General features: G+C 39.9%; 1 long non-coding RNA gene across 1 annotated transcript; it reads left to right on the top strand.

The window, feature by feature from the left end:
• The first annotated feature begins 2,585 nt into the window (after nt 1-2,585).
• Nucleotides 2,586-7,433, top strand: LOC145218543 (uncharacterized). Its single transcript, XR_013857644.1, has 9 exons — nt 2,586-2,719; nt 3,007-3,207; nt 3,766-3,888; nt 4,170-4,388; nt 4,937-5,059; nt 5,348-5,548; nt 6,107-6,229; nt 6,511-6,717; nt 6,866-7,433. It is a non-coding gene; the product is annotated as an uncharacterized LOC145218543 (long non-coding RNA).
• The last annotated feature ends 1,727 nt before the right edge of the window (nt 7,434-9,160 follow it).

Below are 9,160 nucleotides of genomic sequence, written 5' to 3'. Positions count from 1 at the left end.
CTGGGGTGGTACATGTGTCAAAGAGTAACGCAGGTGTCCTAAGGTGAGCACAGCGAGGACGGAAACCTCGCGTAGAGCAAAAGGGCAAAACTGACGGTTAGGGCTATTAGGGTTTTTCATAATAATAACAAGAAAAATCAGCCTAAAAGCCAGTTCATAGTAGATGTTAAACCATACCAATATCATTAAAATTGGGTCTTTTATCAACTTCACTGTACCACACTAACCCTTTATGCGTATTTATAGCAGAACGCTTTTTGCGAGGCAATTTAATATATATGGTTACATTTTTTCTCATGCCAAAAAATTGGTAAACAATCACTGTTTTGAACATAGTTTTAATCAGTGGCGGCTGGTACCTAAAAATTCTGGGGGTGCTGCTCAAAGTATTTAGCCTTTATAGAACATATAATTTGGCAACATATAGAAAAGCCACCTTTCTAGTTGGCCATTTTTGTTTTGTGTAGAAAAACAAGTGATACAAATCTTACTTAGCAAATTTTATGCACGAGTGTAAACAGCAGGCGGTATCATTTGTGTAGTTTGTTTATTGCAAGGCTACAGACCAATTTCAATAACATGCAGTGATAATGTGGGCCACATTATGTGGCACAAAAACACATGTGACACAGGCAGGAAATAAAGCGGTTGTAGATACGGTAAAACAACAACAACAATAAAATGACAAAAAGATCGAAGCATTTGGGTTGGACAATATTTAAGAAAAAAATGCTCCTAACAATGACCACGAACTAACACACTTTCTATTCAGCTATAAATATGGCCATGTTTCATTTTAGTAAGTTATAGTCAAAGTCGGCATATTCAACATATTCTTTAACACTTCACAGATTATTGCAACACACAATATTAGTCGTACAGCTTTTTATTGGTATCATAACTGATAAAATTAACAACTGCATTACATTTGTGTCAGCTCTTGTTTATTTAAGCATCTTTACTTTAAAGCAGGGAGTCGAACCGGAACTGAACCCGAACCCGCGAACCGGTTTGAGCGGTTAATTTCATTAAACCCGAACCGAACCGCTAATTACGATTTTCTAAAAACCATTTTTTGCAATTTATCAGCCACTGTTTTTAAGTGAAACGGTACATCAGCACTGACCCCAAGGGTAGACATTTCAAACACTTCAATCGGACCCCAATAAACAAACTAATTGCTGCACATATCACACCTAGATGGCGCCAAACACTACATTTAAGTTCCCAAGTCTATATTTCAACAAAACATGGCACCACAGCGCTACTTGCGGTTTGAGCAAGCAAGAATCAACACCAATGAAACTGAGTTATGCACTATAAGAAAACTCTAAAAACTCTACTGTAAACTTTAAATTATAAAACTGTCAACTTTAAACCGGTTGATCACGACATTAACATGAGAAGATAGTTGTTAACACGAACACGCGAAAACGTCGTATGTGCTGAACCGTAGTTCAGTGATTTTCAACCGGTGTTCCGCGAAACACTAGTGTTCCGTGAAAGATCGTCAGGTGTTCCGTCAGAAATTTGCTGGTTTGAATATAGGATTCTAATGTTCTAGACTTCTATGGTTTGAATGGTGTTTTATGTCAAACACCGGTCGAAAATCACTGGAAATGCTAGTTTCAATGATACGATTTCGTAAAACTTCCCCCAACTTCAGAGCGTTTTCTACCGTTTTAGTGATTACGTGATGTACGTTTTTAGCGTTTTAGTGTCACCCTGAGCCTATAGTTGTTTCATTGCATCAAAATTTCGTTTGGTGTTCCCCAAACATATTTTAATGTATAAAGTGTTCCGTGGCTCAAAAAAGGTTGAAAAACACTGCCGTAGTTGTAACACGTATGTGCGAAAAGTCGTTTAAGACGTTGCAAAAAAATAAAATCCGTCACTAATATTGCATGTGATAAAAATGTTTGAATTTAAGGAGCTGCAGCTCCAGCATAGATAACTTATTCATGTCAAAAAATTACAAAATGCCGATCAAGGCGGAAATTATGCTTATTATATATTGCTCAAGAAGAAAATAAAGGTATGATGAAAGTTATGTGTAATATTATGGTAGGAATATTAATAGGGTGTCCTGCAGCACCTACGCACGAGCCTAACCCTAACCCTAACCCTAGGTTTTAATGGTTTCACAGTAAACTCTTGTCTAGCATTTTTAAACTGTCGTGTGTGCATACTTTTATTTAGCAAACCATTCAATCTACAAGTCTTGTTAACACACTATTGGTGGTACCTAATTGTGCACAAATTGGGGTTGATTTGTATTATATGTGCGACGATACACGTCTTTCATTGACTTGTTTCTTTTAACTTCTTCCCTGCTCACGTATCAATGCATGTTTTAAATCATGAACATGTGATATTTATGACATTTCGGAATATACGAAAAAGTTGCCAATATTGCGAAAGTTTGGAATTTATTAAAAAAAATGAGAAATTGCGGAATCAAGTACAAACTAAAAAAAACGTGTAAATTTAGTCATAAGGCACCAGAACAGCTAATGTTCTAATGGAAAAAAGGGTTGTCTGTTATGTTTAAGACTTTGTTTAGGGTAACATTTATTGATCGGTTACATTTTTTAAGGTGATTAAGGTATCAACCAATCATCATCAGCGTTTGCAAACCGAGCTGCTTAGGAAAGAGAAGCACACCGTTCGTCGATTTAATGCAAACAAAGGAACCGGACCGCAAAATACATTGTATCAGGTATGATGAAAATGTTTATTGCCATACTAATGAGTGGTAACAACGATGTTGTTAGTAATACAATGATGCTCTTTATTTTGTGTATACTTCCTTGTAATGGTTTGACAGTCTAGCATTTTCAAACTGTCGCATGTGCATACTTTTGTTGCAAATCATTCAATCAGCACTATTGCCGGATTGCACCCTAAAGTGGGTTCAATTGGATTATAGGTGCGTTGATGCACGTGTTTTATTGACTCATTTCTTTCAAGCTTGTTGTTATTTTATTATTTCTTTTCATCTGTAAGGATGCTGTACGATGTTTCACACAAGGGCATGACGGCAACTGTTTTGTGGAGCATCATTTATTTGCCAATGAAGCATATCAGAAACCTGCGGGAAGGTTTAAAAGAAGCCGAACTTGTGCATTGCCACTTGAAAATGAAAGATTGAAATGAACACCGCACGTAAAAGGATACGCTTGGCGTTGAACAAAAAAATAAGAAAAAGTAAGTCAAAGGTTGTAACAAATGACATTAACGAAACAAAGCCATGTCCACAAACTGAGGTTTCGAAATAAGATAGTTTTTTTGGCGTTGAGAGGGTTGGGGAGTCGTGTTTAAGTAACACATGCACATTTTTTTTCTATGTATAGTGCCAAGCGATGGTTTAATGGGCAGAGTTGTACATTTAACTGGACTGGGTGAATTTGTTACTACTAAAAGCTTAGTTCATTGAGCAGAAAACTGGGTTTGAGGTACTTGTGAAAGCAAAGAACGGTGGGTGGAATTAGAAAAGGGGTGAAGAGATAGAGGTTTGGAATGTAAGCTAACCGCCAGAGTAACTTTTACACATAAAATTGCACAGTTTAAAACATTTCGGAATATACGGAAAAATTGTCAAAGCTGCGGAGAATTGGAGATTAAGAGAAACAAAATGTGAAATAACATTTAAATTTGATCTTGTGGGTTCGGAACGGCTAGTGTTCCGATTGAAAAGAAAGGATTGTATGTTATGTTCAATACATCGTTATGGGGAACATTTATTTATCTATTGCATGTTTTCAGGTGATGAAGGTTTCAAGCAATTATCGACAGCGTTTCCAAACCGTGCTGTTTAGGAAAGAGAAGCACGCCGTTCGTCGATTTAATGCAAACAAAGGAACCGGACCGCAAAATACATTGTATCAGGTATGATGAAAATGTTTATTGCCATACTAATGAGTGGTAACAACGATGTTGTTAGTAATACAATGATGCTCTTTATTTTGTGTATACTTCCTTGTAATGGTTTGACAGTCTAGCATTTTCAAACTGTCGCATGTGCATACTTTTGTTTGCAAATCATTCAATCAGCACTATTGCCGGATTGCACCCTAAAGTGGGTTCAATTGGATTATAGGTGCGTTGATGCACGTGTTTTATTGACTCATTTCTTTCAAGCTTGTTGTTATTTTATTATTTCTTTTCAGCAGTAAGGATGCTGTACGATGTTTCACACAAGGGCATGACGGCAACTGTTTTGTGGAGCATCATTTATTTGCCAATGAAGCATATCAGAAACCTGCGGGAAGGTTTAAAAGAAGCCGAACTTGTGCATTGCCACTTGAAAATGAAAGATTCAAATGAACACCGCACGTAAAAGGATACGCTTGGCGTTGAACAAAAAAATAAGAAAAAGTAAGTCAAAGGTTGTAACAACTGACATTAACGAAACAAAGCCATGTCCACAAACTGAGGTTTCGAAATAAGATAGTTTTTTTGGCGTTGAGAGGGTTGGGGAGTCGTGTTTAAGTAACACATGCACATTTTTTTTTCTATGTATAGTGCTAAGCGATGGTTTAATGGGCAGAGTTGTACATTTAACTGGAATGGGTGAATTTGTTACTACTAAAAGCTTAGTTCATTGAGCAGAAAACTGGGTTTGAGGTACTTGTGAAAGCAAAGAACGGTGGGTGGAATTAGAAAAGGGGTGAAGAGATAGAGGTTTAGGATGTAAGCTAACCGTCTGAGTAAGTTTTACACATAAAATTGCTCATATTAAAACATTTCGGAACATAAGGAAAAATTGTCAAAGCTACAGAAGATTGGAGATTAAGAGAAACAAAATGTGAAATAACATTTAAATTTGATCTTGTGGGTTCGAAATAGCTAGTGTTCTGATGGAAAAGAAAGGATTGTATGTTATGTTCAATACATCGTTTTGGGTAACATTTATTTATCTATTGCATGTTTTCAGGTGATCAAGGTTTGAAGCAATTATCGACAGCGTTTCCAAACCGTGCTGTTTAGGAAAGAGAAGCACGCCGTTCGTCGATTTAATGTAAACAAAGGAACGAGTCGGCAAAGTACATTGTATCAGGTATGATGAAAATGTTTATTGCCATACTAATGAGTGGTAACAACGATGTTGTTAGTAATACAATTATGCTATTTATTTTGTGCACACTTCCTTGTAATGGTTTGAAAGTCTAGCATTTTCAAACTGTCGCATGTGCATACTTTTATTTGCAAATCGTTCAATCAACACTAGTGGTGGATTGCACCCTAAAGTGGGTTCAATTGGATTATATGTGGGTTGATGCACGTGTTTCATTGACTCATTTCTTTCAAGCTTGTTGTTATTTTATTATTTCTTTTCATCTGTAAGAATACTGTACGATGTTTCACACAAGCGCACGACGGCAACTGTTTTGTGAAGCATCATTCCTTTACCAATGACGCATATCAGAAACCTGCGGGAAGGTTTGAGAGAAGTCGAACTTGGGCATTGCCACTTGAAAATGAAAGATTCAAATGAACACCGCACGTAAAAGGATACGCTTGGCGTTGAACAGAAAAATAAGAAAAAGTGAGTCAAAGGTTGTAACAACTGACATTAACGAAACAAAGCCATGTCCACAAACTGAGGTTTCGAAATAACATAGTTTTTTGGGCGTTGAGGGGGTTGGGGAGTCGTGTTTAAGTAACACATGCACATTTTTTCCCTATATATAGTGCTAAGCGATGGTTTAATTGGCAGAGTTGTACATTTAACTGGACTGGGTGAATTTGTTACTACGATAAGCTTAGTTCATATAGCAGAAAACTGGGTTTGAGGTACTTGTAAAAGCAAAGAACGGTGGGTGGAATTAGAAAAGGGGTGAAGAGATAGAGGTTTGGAACGTAAGCTAACCGTCTGAGTAACTATTACACATAAAACTGCACATTTTAAAACATTTCGGAATATACGGAAAAATTGTCAAAGCTTCGGAGAATTGGAGATTACGAGAAACAAAATGTGAAATAACATTTAAATTTGATCTTGTGTGTTCGGAACAGCTAGTGTTCCGATTGAAAAGAAACGATATCCTGTTATGTTCAATACATCGTTTTGGGTAACATTTATTTATCTATTGCATGTTTTCAGGTGATCAAGGTTTGAAGCAATTATCGACAGCGTTTCCAAACCGAGCTGTTTAGGAAAGAGAAGCACGCCGTTCGTCGATTTAATGTAAACAAAGGAACCAGACCGCAAAACACAGTGTATCAGGTATGATGAAAATGTTTATTGTCATATTAAAGAGTGGTAACAACGATATTGTTAGTAATACAATGAAGCTCTTTATTTTGTGTATACTTCCTTGTAATGTTTTGACAGTCTAGCATTTTCAAACTGTCACATGTGCATACTTTTGTTTGCAAATCGTTTAATCAGCACTATTGGTGGATTGCACCCTAAAGTGGGTTCAATTGGATTATATGTGGGTTTATGCACGTGTTTCATTGACTCATTTCTTTCAAGCTTGTTGTTATTTTATTATTTCTTTTCAGCAGTAAGAATGCTCTACAATGTTTCAAGCAAGGGCACGACGGCAACTGTTTGGTGGAGCATCATTTGTTTACCTATGACGCATATCAGGAACCTGCGGGAAGGTTTGAGAAAAGCCGAACTTGTGCATTGCCACTTGAAAATGAAAGATTCAAATGAACATCACACGTAAAAGGATACGCTTGGCGCTGAACAGAAAATAAGAAAAAGTAAGTCAAAGGTTGTAACAACTGACATTAACGAAACAAAGCCATGTTCACAAACTGAGGTTTCGAAAAAAAAAACATATTTTTTTTGGCGTTGAGGGGAGTGGGGGTCGTGTTTAAGTAACGCATGCACTTTGTTTCCTATATATAGTCCAAAGCGATGGATTAATGGGCAGAGTTCTGTATTTACTTGGACTGGGTGAATTTGAGCGGAAAATGAAGTTTAACGTACATTTATGTCTGAGTAACTTATACAAACCTAATTGCACATTCTATGACATTTCGGAATAGACGGAAAATGATCAATATTGCGGAACTTTGGAAATTAGGGAAAACAAGTTGCAAAATTCCGGAATATTAAACGAATAATTAAAAAACCGATGGTTCGGATCTGGACAGGTCGGGGCAGGACGGGCAGCGCCGGGCATTGCGGGACATAGCCGGGGCAGGTTCGGCTAGTTCCGTGCCGGGCTGGGGCCGCCGAGACAGGACTGGACAAGTCTGGGCAGTGGCGGGCAGCACCGGGCAGCACTGGGCAGCACTTAGCTGCACTGGACATACCTGAGTAACTCATACAAATATAATTGAACGTTTCCTGAGATTTCGGAATGGACGGAAAAATAATCAAAATTACGGAAGTTTGGAAATTAGGGAAAACAAGTTGAAAAATTCCCGAATCTGAAACGAATAATTAAATAAACCGATAGTGCAGAGCTGAAAAGGGCGGGGCAGGTCTAGGCAGGACAGGCAGCATCGGGCAGGGCGGGGAAGTCCTGGGCAGGTCTGGGTAGCGCTGGGCAGCACTGGGCACGCCTGATTAACTGATACAAATAAAATTGCGCATTTCGGAATCGACGGAAAAATAATCAAAATTTCGGAATTTCGGAAATTAGGGAAAACAAGTTGCTAAATTGCGGAATGCGAACCGAAAGATTTAAAAACCGATGGTACAGAGCTGGAAAGGGCGGGGTAGATCTGGGCAAGACGGGCAGCACCGGGCAGGGCGGGGAAGTCCTGGGCAGGTCTGGGTAGCGCTGGGCAGCACTGGGCACGCCTGATTAACTGATACAAATAAAATTGCGCATTTCGGAATCGACGGAAAAATAATCAAAATTTCGGAATTTCGGAAATTAGGGAAAACAAGTTGCTAAATTGCGGAATGCGAACCGAAAGAATGAAAAACCGATGGTACAGAGCTGGAAAGGGCGGGGTAGATCTGGGCAAGACGGGCAGCACCGGGCAGGGCGGGGAAGTCCTGGGCAGGTCTGGGTAGCGCTGGGCAGCACTGGGCACGCCTGATTAACTGACACAAACAAAGTTGCGCATTTCGGAATCGACGGAAAAATAATCAAAGTTTCGGAATTTCGGAAATTCGGGAAAACAAGTTGCAAAATTGCGGAATGCGAACCGAAAGATTTAAAAACCGATGGTACAGAGCTGGAAAGGGCGGGGTAGGTCTGGGCAAGACGGGCAGCACCGGGCAGGGCGGGGAAGTCCTGGGCAGGTCAGGGTAGCGCTGGGCAGCACTGGGCAGCACTGGGCACGCCTGATTAACTGATACAAATAAAATTGCGCATTTCGAAATCGACGAAAAAATAATCAAAATTGCGGAATTTCGGAAATTAGGGAAAACAAGTTGCAAAATTGCGGAATGCGAACCGAAAGATTTAAAAACCGATGGTACAGAGCTGGAAAGGGCGGGGTAGGTCTGGGCAAGACGGGCAGCACCGGGCAGGGCGGGGAAGTCCTGGGCAGGTCAGGGTAGCGCTGGGCAGCACTGGGCAGCACTGGGCACGCCTGATTAACTGATACAAATAAAATTGCGCATTTCGAAATCGACGAAAAAATAATCAAAATTGCGGAATTTCGGAAATTAGGGAAAACAAGTTGCAAAATTGCGGAATGCGAACCGAAAGATTTAAAAACCGATGGTACAGAGCTGGAAAGGGCGGGGTAGGTCTGGGCAAGACGGGCAGCACCGGGCAGGGCGGGGAAGTCCTGGGCAGGTCAGGGTAGCGCTGGGCAGCACTGGGCAGCACTGGGCACGCCTGATTAACTGATACAAATAAAATTGCGCATTTCGAAATCGACGAAAAAATAATCAAAATTGCGGAATTTCGGAAATTAGGGAAAACAAGTTGCAAAATTGCGGAATGCGAACCGAAAGATTTAAAAACCGATGGTACAGAGCTGGAAAGGGCGGGGTAGGCCTGGGCAAGACGGGCAGCACCGGGCAGGGCGGGGAAGTCCTGGGCAGGTCAGGGTAGCGCTGGGCAGCACTGGGCACGCCTGATTAACTGATACAAATAAAATTGCGCATTTCGGAATCGACGGAAAAATAATTAAAATTTCGGAATTTCGGAAATTAAGGAAAACAAGTTGCAAAATTGCGGAATGCGAACCGAAAGATTTAAAAACCGATGGTACAGAGCTGGAAAGGGCGGGG

The sequence above is a fragment of the Phallusia mammillata genome, chromosome 3 (assembly GCF_965637545.1).
Source record: "Phallusia mammillata chromosome 3, kaPhaMamm4.hap1.1, whole genome shotgun sequence".
In the NCBI taxonomy this organism is placed as follows: domain Eukaryota; kingdom Metazoa; phylum Chordata; class Ascidiacea; order Phlebobranchia; family Ascidiidae; genus Phallusia; species Phallusia mammillata.
This window is presented reverse-complemented; position numbering and strand designations above follow the sequence as displayed.